This window comes from Oncorhynchus mykiss, chromosome 7 (genome assembly GCF_013265735.2).
Source record: "Oncorhynchus mykiss isolate Arlee chromosome 7, USDA_OmykA_1.1, whole genome shotgun sequence".
NCBI lineage: Eukaryota > Metazoa > Chordata > Actinopteri > Salmoniformes > Salmonidae > Oncorhynchus > Oncorhynchus mykiss.
In genome coordinates, this window is record NC_048571.1 from 12,485,991 (window position 1) to 12,498,450 (window position 12,460).

The 12,460-nt window shown below is 43.2% G+C and overlaps 1 protein-coding gene across 1 annotated transcript in view; it reads left to right on the forward strand.

Moving 5' to 3' along the window:
* Nucleotides 1–1,910: 1,910 nt before the first annotated feature.
* Nucleotides 1,911–12,460, forward strand: part of LOC110528838 (poly(rC)-binding protein 3) — a 32,763-nt gene continuing 22,213 nt past the window's right edge. Inside the window, exons 1-3 of the mRNA XM_021610977.2 lie at nt 1,911–2,207; nt 9,514–9,606; nt 10,755–10,877. The gene's annotated coding sequence lies outside the window, so the exon portion shown is untranslated. The remainder of the gene's footprint in view (nt 2,208–9,513; nt 9,607–10,754; nt 10,878–12,460) is intronic.

Genomic DNA, 12,460 nt, shown 5'->3' on the forward strand with positions numbered 1-12,460 from the left:
TTTGCACTGAATCCGACTCATCACTAATCCGATTTATCACTCCACGTCCTTAATTACTACACTTTTGTTTAGAACCGGCTAACACCCTTCAGGCCGCCCTGTTCCAAAATGAATGCAATCACCTTCACCCGATACAAACTCCTCTCATCGGGGTAACCCGAGCTAGATAAACGAATCCCCTCAGTGTAAACGTCCATATTAAATCTTTGGAGAGTAGGCTACATGTCGGCGTTACAATGTAACTGAATAAAGAAACGTTGATATAGTATGAGGAGAAAACGTATGAGAATGTTTGCAAACTTTCTTTTCGCGTCACGTGTGAGCTTTTATATATACAGATTTAGAATACGTCTAGCAGTATGAATATGCTTGAAAACGCCTGCAACATCATAAACAAACTTCAGCAAACATTTGCAATCTGAGTTTGACCTTTGGTGCTATAAATGAGGGCATAGCAATGGAGTGGTGACTGACTATCCAGTGCGCATGTTACGTAATCCTATTGTGCATTTGCCTACTTATTTTTCTAACTGTTCTTTTATGGGATTTGGTAGGGTATTTATAACATATTTACTACTCTTATAAATAGTTCTCCAAGTATGGCATGACCAATTTGATTATCATGTGGTTGGTTTTAAGTAAAAAACTGTCTCAGGCTACATGGAGAGAATCAGTCCATTGTCACAGCACTTTAAATGTTATGTGATTTAGCCAGTCATGAGATATCTTCTGTGCCCTCAACAGAACCCATAAACACATATCTGGGGATTTGGTTGTCATGCAGTTATCCCAAGGCAGTCCAACAGTGTGCCTTGATTTCATGGACATCACAGCCATAGCTGTGAGGAAGGCCTCATTGCAAATTCTGGATCCATCCAACCTTTCCTTTTCTAACCAAGACCCATCTGCATCTAGTGCTGTTTCCCAGACGAAGCACTTCCTTCTGTGTCACCTCCTTTGAGAACCAGACCCTAATGGGAAAGGATAGCATGCATGCATATGGTGGCAGCCATTCTGCTGTATCACTTTCATCCATGAATGTATTCTGTGCTTTCAACTAGGAACTATCCACCTCTTTCAGATCAGTGGTTATAAGGAATCGGACAGAGAGGGAAATAAGTCTTTAGGACATAATTTCCACAACATTTTCCTGTTACCTTGGTTTGACTGTGGCAATATCCTGTATATTATTCACAGCGACCAATATTCATTTCATCGCAGCTGGTAAACCCTGCCTATATTTCCCCTCTGTGCCCATCTTTCCCCTCCCATTTTCTATTAATCTTTTATAGCCATCTCCTGTCCAGTATAGAGGAGGTACATCCTCTACAGCACAGCCTGTCAGCTGTGTTTTATTAGAGGGCTGAAATACTGCTGAATCAGAGGTTTCACCTCTCCTCCCTCTTTAACAATCAACTCTGTACGTGTGTATGCACGTGCATTCCTGTGTGTGTGTCTGTGTGTGCACGACTGCGTGTGTTCTGTTTTCAGAAATAATGCAACATGTCATGCGTAACCTCCTTTAAGAGGGTAGCCGTACATGAGAATGACTGTAGCATGCAGTACAGCACCTGGATCTCAGCTAGTGTTGTAGGGAAGAATGCTGCCTATTGTGTTATCACACTGGTCTAGGTGAATCCAAATCTAATCACTCTAATGTGTCCCAGGTCAGGGTCTTAAATCACTCACACAGGCTAAGTGCACCTTCCTAAATCTGTCATTAAGAGAGAGGGAGGTTCTAAGAGTCCAAAGGCAATTTCTCTGATTGGCTGGATGAGTCATTGCACCTATTGGCCCTGCCTTCAACGTCTCTCATTGGTCGTGCAGTTTTAAAGCTGCCTCTCATTGGGCCAGTAGGAGAGATTGGGCTGGGTCTTACTCTTGTTCTCTGTGTTTGAGTGTCTGTGGATGGGTAAGACACTCTCTCTCCCATCCTGGGAGTAACTGCTTGTGTTAGTTCCTGTCTGTAGGCTGTGTAAGTGTGTGTTTGGGTGTGTGTGTGAGAGAGAGAAAGGGAGAGAGTAGTGTTTATGTTTCACCTCCCTGTCTCCTTGTTCCCTGTCCTTCCTCTCCTCTCTACTCCTCTCTCGTTCCCTCTCCTGGACTACCCCATTGGGACCTACCCAGACCCCTTCCCTGCCTGGACCCTCTACTCTCCATCCCTGTGACTCTCCTCATCTGTCCATCTCTCCCTCTCCCAGGTCAAGGTAAGCACCACTCTTTCCTATTCAGAACGGGACTTTATCTAGCTTCCTCTAATTTCAGACGTCTGATGAATTACAACCCTGGATAAGTTTACACCATATTGCAGTTTTCTAATCAAGTGCTGTCAGGTCAGAGATATTCAAGACAGTTGGCATTGCATACAGCCAGTGATCCTGAGAAGCTCTCTTCCCTTTTTCCTCCTTGGCTGCTGTTCAAAGACGCCTGCTTGCCGGGCCCTTCTTCCTCCATGCAGACCATGGCTCTGGTGAGTCTGCTCAGAGGGAGGCAGGGAGGGAGAGAATGAAGCTGGGGATTAAAATCAGCCAGCAAGGCCACATGGATTTCATCTACCCAGACTAAGCTCAGTCTAAAAGAGGTCCCTTATCTCTCTCCTCTTTTTTGGTCTTTGAAACATGGGTATCCTGCTCTCTGGGCATGGCAGTCTCACCTCATTTGAAAGTTTAAAATAAAAAGTAAATTCATGCTCGGGTGCAGTGGTGGTTGTTTGTACCAGGCTGACTCGTGTTTTGTTGTTCTTTTAGGCTGTTGTTGTCATATGCTTTTACCTAATTAGCCACAGATGCTCCAACAGTAGGTACAAAACAGTATCCCCACTTCCCCTCTTAGAAATGCATTGTCTCCTGTACTGTGGAGGTTGTGGGAGCACCATTAGCTAGCAAATGGAATTATGTTGCACACAGGATAATTGCCTTACCAGATATTGTAATTACCTGCTAAATTGAATCAAAGCCATGGCCTCACTGCATTCCCTTCTGTAAACAGGGTTTAGAGGGAAGGCATGCTGACTGGTACTGAGGATGGACAGGATGTGCTCTGCTGGCTGTCTGATTGGACTTCCTGTTTTGAATCTAGTTAGGAGGGAGGGCTGAGTGTGTTGATGTAGTCCCTCAAATAAATATTGTTCTGTATACATACGACTGTGCTTTTACTAGCCAGTTAGAACCGGCACATTGTAACTACTGTGACCTGCATGTGATACCGGTTTGTTGGGGTCATCTTGACTAATTTCAAACATATATCAACTGGTGGTGATTGTACAAATATTCTCATGGCATCTTGTTTTATTAGATGCATAGCTACTTGTACTAGAAACAAACAGAGTTAAATAAATGTTGACATTTTTCCCCTTACAAGCTTCACACGTCTTTGATAACAATTCAACGGCTGTTGTTTGGAGTAAAAACACAAGGATGCGGTGTCTATGGCTTGAAAAGTCAAGAGACGAAACGGTTCGCCAATAGTGCTGTTACCGTTGTATCCTTGACTTCTCAGTTACCCTCTGTCTGCATAGTAGGACAGCAGAGTTCAAAAGACATTCAAGATCCAGAACCTGCCATTCAGGCAGTACTGTGTCTTGTTGTTCCATTGTCAACCTCTCAATAGGATGGATTCATGTTTTTTAACGAGTGTGGGAAATGCAGCTCAATAATGTGACTTTTATTGAAATCATAAGAATAGTTCAATTGTCTTAATAACTCTCTGAAGTGTGCAGGTGTTAGCAGTGGAGCCGTATCATGTTGTAATCTATGTTCAGTATCTGCTCTATGCATCCATAGTACTGCAGCTCTGAAACAGACCTGCTGTGTACATGCCTCAGGGTTTTGGCAGTTCAATTTACTCCCATATGGCTCTACAACAAGGAGCTGACATGAGCTGTTTTTATCAGGTGTAAGGAGGAAAACTGATGATGATGGCTTATAGAACTCAGGGCCCCAAATGGAACAGAATACACAGCCGTATGGAAATTGGAGGACATTTTGACAGATTTGACGTGTAAGTGTTTGTGCGTGTGCGTGCTAGCACCTTCTAGTGTGCAGTAGGATGACATGTTGATAAATGTGTATTGTCCTGTCAACAATAAGGAAGGAAGGACTTTACTTACCCATTGATGGACGTTAGGGATGATACAATAGCTTCTCATTACCACACCTCTGTGTTCAATAGGCTCATTAGGTTGTATTCTATTCCTCCTGCACCCCTTTGCACCATAACTCATAACAGGATGTAGTGTAAGTGATACCCCGGCCTGAGAGAGAAACCTGAGTCCTCTCTCTGTTCACTGGCCACACAGAGGAGAGTTATGGCCTGGGAAATAGAGATATTTTTGTCTCAGAGAAAAACAATCTCTCTTTCTCTCACTCTCTCTCTCTCTCTCTCTCTCTCTCTCTCTCTTTCTCTCTCTCTCTCTCTCTCTCTCTCTCTCTCCTTCCCTCCATAACCTGGTTTGACAACCATTAGTCAGTTTTATGATGTTGACGGGAGGATTATAGACGGCTCACTCTTTCCTTTAGACACGTTTCCTCTGAAGCGTCTGCAGGTGCAGCACACGGAGCAACTGATGATTGTCACTGCAGCGTCTTACAGTAAGCCGAGCCACTCTCCCTGATCGCTCTCTCTTTGGGAAGGAGGGGGTAAAGATGAGTACGAAGCACAGAATACTCAGGGGACGAGGATGTGTAAAATATCATTTGTCTTCATCTAATACGTGATGCTGTTTTGTCATGTGTCTATGCAAGCCTTGTCTGTCCCTGTTTGGTACACAAGCATTTCTGGAGAGAATGGATTGTCTGGCCGTCTCGGTTGACACGCACATGGCAAAGCTGTTGTTGAAACAACCTTGTGCAAACCATCTGCACTTCCAGGTTAGCTACAGTACATATTAACTATACACACCTATAGATGTAGAATAGGATCAGAGACGAAGGCAGACATCTCAGTACTCTCTTTGAGCTGTTGTATTTCTGCCTGTATTATAGAATTAACTGAGTAGACCGGAACAGGGCATTCGCCTCAGACTGACATGGAAATCATGTTATGCATACTATTTAGTCTTATGGAACTCAGTCTCATTTCAAAGCATCGCATTTTGGTTGATACCGCAGCCCTGTTGTTGTCAGAAAGCCCTGGAGGTTAAACAGGGTCAAGTTATGCTGCAGCCCTTATGACTGTGTGGTTAACAGGGTAAAGTTACACATACTAACGGCCATAATTTCAGTACTTAAACCAACATGGTTATTATCATCACTAACATACTCTTACTAGTGGCCTTTACGGTGTTGATGTCAAAGCAACGTACAATTAGAGAGCAGTGATATTTCTCTCAGCAAGAGGTTGAAAGAGGGAGAAAATGGAGGGATGAAATAAAGAGGTAGATGATTACTATAAAGGGGCAATCCACAGTTGAAATAATAAAGCGTTTCCTCCACTTATGTTTGGTAAAAGGCTGAGGGATGTGCCTGGAGAAATGTTACCACTTTCAAATTCATAGACAGAGATATAGATGCAAGGATCGACCAACCAAGATATCAACATTATAGTTTTAAGCATGCACTGTTTGTTTACAAGTACAATGTTTACAAACATTGGAGTAAAACAAGTTGACATTTTGTGGTTCTGATGGAGTACGGTAGTTGAACTAAGCTCATAAGTTATGTTATTCAATGTTCAAAAATGTACAGTTGAAGTCGGAAGTTTACACACACCTTAGCCAATTACATTTAAACTCAGTTTTTCACACTTCCTGACATTTAATCCTAGTAATAGGTCAGTTAGGATCACCACTTTATTTTAAGAATGTGAAATGTCAGAATAATAGAAGAGAGAATGATTATTTCAGATTAGATTTATTTCATCACATTCCCAGTGGGTCAGAAGTTTACATACATGCAATTAGTATTTGGTAGCATTGCCTTTAATTGTTTAACTTGGGTCAAACGTTTTGGGTAGTCTTCCACAAGCTTCCCACAAGAAGTTGGGTGAATTTTGGCCCATTCCTCCTGACAGAGCTGGTGTAACTGAGTCAGGTTTGTAGGACTTCTTTCTCGCACACGCTTTTTCAGTTCTGCCCACAAATTTTCTATTGGATTGAGGTCAGGGCTTTGTGATGGCCACTCCAATGACTTTGTTGTCCTTAAGCCATTTTGCCACAACTTTGGAAGTATGCTTGGGGTCATTGTTCATTTGGAAGACCCATTTGCGACCAAGCTTTAACTTGATGTCCTGAGATGTTGCTTCAATATATCCACATAATTTTCTTTCCTCATGATCCCATCTATTTTGTGAAGTGCACCAGTCCCCCCTGCAGCAAAGCACTCCCACACTATGATGCTGTCACCCCCGTGCTTCACGGTTGGGATGGTGTTGTTCTTCGGCTTGCAAGCATCCCCCTTTTTCCCCCAAGCATAATGATGGTCATTATGACCAAACAGTTCTATTTTTGTTTCATCAGACCAGAGTACATTTCTCCAAAAAGTATGATCTTTGTCCCCATGTGCAGTTGGAAACCCTAGTCTGGCTTTTTTATGGAGGTTTTGGAGAAGTGGCCTCTTCCTTGCTGAGTGGCCTTTCAGGTTATGTCTATATAGGACTTACTGTAGATATACAGTGCCTTGCGAAAGTATTCGGCCCCCTTGAACTTTGCGACCTTTTGCCACATTTCAGGCTTCAAACATAAAGATATAAAACTGTATTTTTTTGTGAAGAATCAACAACAAGTGGTACACAATCATGAAGTGGAACGACATTTATTGGATATTTCAAACTTTTTTAACAAATCAAAAACTGAAAAATTGGGTGTGCAAAATTATTCAGCCCCTTTACTTTCAGTGCAGCAAACTCTCTCCAGAAGTTCAGTGAGGATCTCTGAATGATCCAATGTTGACCTAAATGACTAATGATGATAAATACAATCCACCTGTGTGTAATCAAGTCTCCGTATAAATGCACCTGCACTGTGATAGTCTCAGAGGTCCGTTAAAAGCGCAGAGAGCATCATGAAGAACAAGGAACACACCAGGCAGGTCCGAGATACTGTTGTGAAGAAGTTTAAAGCGGGATTTGGATACAAAAAGATTTCCCAAGATTTAAACATCCCAAGGAGCACTGTGCAAGCGATAATATTGAAATGGAAGGAGTATCAGACCACTGCAAATCTACCAAGACCTGGCCGTCCCTCTAAACTTTCAGCTCATACAAGGAGAAGACTGATCAGAGATGCAGCCAAGAGGCCCATGATCACTCTGGATGAACTGCAGAGATCTACAGCTGAGGTGGGAGACTCTGTGCATAGGACAACAATCAGTCGTATATTGCACAAATCTGGCCTTTATGGAAGAGTGGCAAGAAGAAAGCCATTTCTTAAAGATATCCATAAAAAGTGTTGTTTAAAGTTTGCCACAAGCCACCTGGGAAACACACCAAACATGTGGAAGAAGGTGCTCTGGTCAGATGAAACCAAAATTGAACTTTTTGTCAACAATGCAAAACGTTATGTTTGGCGTAAAAGCAACACAGCTGAACACACCATCCCCACTGTCAAACATGGTGGTGGCAGCATCATGGTTTGGGCCTGCTTTTCTTCAGCAGGGATAGGGAAGATGGTTAAAATTGATGGGAAGATGGATGGAGCCAAATACAGGACCATTCTGGAAGAAAACCTGATGGAGTCTGCAAAAGACCTGAGACTGGGACGGAGATTTGTCTTCCAACAAGACAATGATCCAAAACATAAAGCAAAATCTACAATGGAATGGTTCAAAAATAAACATATCCAGGTGTTAGAATGGCCAAGTCAAAGTCCAGACCTGAATCCAATCGAGAATCTGTGGAAAGAACTGAAAACTGCTGTTCACAAATGCTCTCCATCCAACCTCACTGAGCTCAAGCTGTTTTGCATGGAGGAATGGGAAAAAATTTCAGTCTCTCGATGTGCAAAACTGACAGAGACATACCCCAAGCGACTTACAGCTGTAATCGCAGCAAAAGGTGGCGCTACAAAGTTTTAACTTAAGGGGGCTGAATAATTTTGCACGCCCAATTTTTCAGTTTTTGATTTGTTAAAAAAGTTTGAAATATCCAATAAATGTCGTTCCACTTCATGATTGTGTCCCACTTGTTGTTGATTCTTTACAAAAAAATACAGTTTTATATCTTTATGTTTGAAGCCTGAAATGTGGCAAAAGGTCGCAAAGTTCAAGGGGGCCGAATACTTTCACAAGGCACTGTAGATACTTTTGTACCTGTTTCCTCCAGCATCTTCACAAGGTGCTTTGCTGTTGTTCTGGGATTGATTTTCACTTTTCGCACCACAGTATGTTCATCTCTAGGAGACAGAACGTGTCTCCTTCCTGAGCGGTATGACAGCTGCGTGGTCCCATGGTGTTTATACTTGTGTACTATTGTTTGTACAGATGAACGTGGTACCTTCAGTCATTTGGAAATTTCTCCCAAGGATGAACCAGACTTGTGGAGGTCTACAATTATTTTTCTTGGCTGATTTCTTTTGATTTTCCCATGATGTCAAGCAAAGAGGCACTGAGTTTGAAGGTAGGCCTTGAAATACATCCACAGGTACACCTCCAATTGACTCAAATGATGTCCATTGGCCTATCAGAAGCTTCTAATGCCATGACATCATTTTCTGGACTTTTCCAAGCTGTTTAAAGGCACAGTCAACTTAGTGTATATAAACTTCTGACCCACTGGAATTGTGATACAGTGAATTATAAGTGAAACAATCTGTCTGTAAACAGTTGTTGGAAAAATTACTTGTGTCATGCACAAAGTAGATGTCCTAACCGACTTGCCAAAACTATAGTTCGTTAACAAGAACGTTTTCGGAGTGGTTGAAAAACAAGTTTTAATGACTCCAACCTAAGTGTATGTAAACTTCTGACTTCAACTGTATGTAGCAACTGCAGATTGCCCCTTTAAGGTGGAGAAAGTGGGAAGGGGCAGAAGACAGCACAGGACTTCCTTTTAGAAGTCATAAAATATGAAACAGTCTGATTCATCGTGGTAGGCTTTGCTAAGAAGCGTTCTGATGTAATAGCATATTGCATTCAGAGCATTTCTGTCCTCAGTCCAACAGTGAGTTGTATTTGAACACAGCGACCAACAGAGGGCACTGTTATCCTGTTGAAACAGCAGCCACGGCGGTAAAATTACTCCTTTCCTTTGGCAGGCCAAGCACATTGAACACATACGACTTGTCCTAAACCACCCTCAGAGTGGCAGGTTATCATTGTGTTATGGCACATTGATGTTGACGACATCCGCTGACATCCCACTGTCTAGCCGACTATCTAATCAAGATCTAGAGACAATGTCATCATCTATATTATGGTCAATTCTATCTAAAGCGTTTCAGGGGGTCCAATAGGGGGTCCAACAGGGGGTCCAACAGGGGAAATCAGAAATAATCATGGAAAAGCGGTTGATTGAGATAATCAATGTTCAATCAAAACTCACATTTAACCCCTGCCTGCAAATGTTTGACTCTTTCTCTAGTCTCCGGGTGGATCTGAAGTGGAGAGGTGGAATCTTCCATGTTATTCTGGAATGTGGGATAAGACAGGGTCCCATGACATGGACCCCTCTTTGGTAAGAACAGCATGATCTTCTGACATTACCCATTAGGCTGATAATCAACACACGCACACGCACACACACACGCATACACTTTTTCACACAATATAAGGAGGCTGTTATTTTCAGCTGCAGCAGAAGGGAATGCTACTAATTTGAGTTTTTGTTGAGTTACTAATGATGAAAGCCATTTAAGCATACACTAATGGTGTAGGTCCACATACTGTATGGTGTTTGTTCTGCCTTTTAGCCAGGGGTGGACTGACCATCTGGCATTTCGTGCAAATGCCAGATGGGCTGGTCCAGTTTTAGCCCATTGGGCCTGTCTAACTTGGGTTTGTTGTGCAAAATTCTCTTTATCTGAATAATATAGGGGGCCTCAAGGAATAAAATGGGCCGTTGTGGGGCCTCAAGAAAAAAAAATGGGCCTTCATGCGGGCCTCAAGGAAAAATATGGGCCAAAATTAAAAAAATGCCAGAGCCTATTTCGGGCCCCAGTTTTATTATCTTTGACCTAGAAGTGGAGGCTTTCACCTACTGCAGAAATACTAAAAGATGAGATGTTCCATAACCTGTAGGTAGGTAGGAGTGGTTCTGAACGGATAGTTCATCACTTCTGCTCTTTTCTATAACCTGTAAGAAACACTATATATGGTCTATTCTTGGCATGTAGGTTTCTTACTTATGGTTGGCACAAATTGAGATATGGGGGAGGGGAATGGGCAGGTTATACTGTGTGCAAATTAATTACTGTAGTATTTATATAGTTTAAAAACTGTAGTGTTTTTGCAGACATTACTGTAGTATTTACTGTAGTGATTTTGCTGACTATAGTATACTGTAGTATTTACTATTGTATTCTACGATGTACTACAAAATGATATAGTAATACTACACATGATCGAGGCATACTTCAGTGTGTAGTATAGTATTCTACAGTATACTAGAGTTTACTACAAAATGATATAGTAAGTACTGTAGTACTCTCTAGTAAACTGAAGCATTTTTTCATGTGGGCTGAAATGATTTATTTTACAGTATGCTCTATTTTACAATACAGCGTTTCAGTCATATATATTCAAATATATCTGGAATTTAAAAAAAGTGGTAACAGTTGTATGTATGTATTCTTAACGGTTCTTATGTTTTCCTCCTCTTTCTAGAATGGGTTGATGCTGGTCCTGCTGGAGCTGATGATCTGAACCAGTCTGTCAGCCACCTAGCTCCCCCTCCTCCAAACACAACCACTGCCCATGTCCTGATCCCAGTGGTCCAGCTTGTCTGTGGTAAGTCCCTCCTTACCCCTCCCCTGCCCTCCCTCCCCTGCCCTGCCCTGCCCTGCCCACTCCTCTTTAGTTTTTTTCTATTAAAAGCACATTAAAGCTATGCTTAACTAAAGATGTCCAGTGCAGTCCATAGGCCTATACCCAAGGCCTATACCCAAGGCCTACACCCAAGGCCTATACTCAAGGCCTATACCCAAGGCCTATACCCAAGGCCTATACCCAAGGCCTACACCCAAGGCCTATACCCAAGGCCTATACCCAAGGCCTATACCCAAGGCCTACACCCAAGGCCTATACCCAAGGCCTACACCTAAGGCCTACACCCAAGGCCTATACCCAAGGCCTATACTCAAGGCCTACACCCAAGGCCTATACCCAAGGCCTACACCCAAGGTCTACACCCAAGGCCTACACCCAAGGCCTACACCCAAGGCCTATACCCAAGGCCTATACCCAAGGCCTACACCCAAGGCCTACACCCAAGGCCTATACCCAAGGCCTATACCCAAGGCCTATACCCAAGCTGTTGCAGAGTTGAATGTGTAGTGCCAGGGTTGCAAAGGGCCATCTCTGAGGGTCTGGTGACTTTCTTTGCATCTCGCCTCTGTCTGTTTGTTGTGCCACTGTCAACACACGCACGCACGCACGCGCGCGCACACACACACACACACACACACACACACACACACACACACACACACACACACACACACACACACACACACACACACACACACACACACACTTGGGGCTAAGGCCACTCTCCCTCTGACACCCAGGGTAACTTGTGTCCTTTGTCACCGCAACTGGCTCGGCCACACTGGTAGCTTTAGCTTACGGCCAGTCAGTGCAGGAGTGTGCAAGTGCAAGCATTTGTGTGTCATTTCTTGTGCATTTGGTGTCTGTGTGTGTGGTCTGTAGCCTACTTTTCAGGGATAAACATGTGTCCCAGTCTCCAAGCTTTAAGTGCTCACTGTGCCACACAAGTGTGTGGTGAATGGGGATACATACGGTATGATTAGAAGCCTCTTGGGCCCTTCTGTGATGTATTCTACAGTGTTTGTATAGTCGTCCCGGTCACCAAGCTATGAGATTGAAGACCTACGGGGGAGAACATGCCACCTCCCTCTGTACATGTGGGTGAGATGCTCCGGGTGCCAGTTCAACTGACGTGGTCAAGTTCAATTTATATCACACTAATGTGTAGGCAGTATTAGACAAAGTGTTTCCATTGACCCCTGCATCAACAGCGCAGGTATAAACAGGCACACACACACACGTCTCTCTCAACTACCAGCAAAATGTACACAGTCATTAATCATCTCAAAACAAGTGATGTATGCTTCAGATACCCTACGAGAAGACAGTCGTAGAGAGAGAGGGAGGAGAAAAAAGAGAGAGAGGAGGGAAAGGAGAGAGTAGAACACAGAGAGAGAGACCCTAGAGCATGGTACATGTAGCTTTATCCATCTAAACACAAAGGGAGACAAAGTCCCCTCTCTCTTCTGTGCCCTCTGCAGATCCTTAATGGAAGAGACAGATATTACAGAGTACCACTAGCGCTTCCACTAGCTGCACCCCGC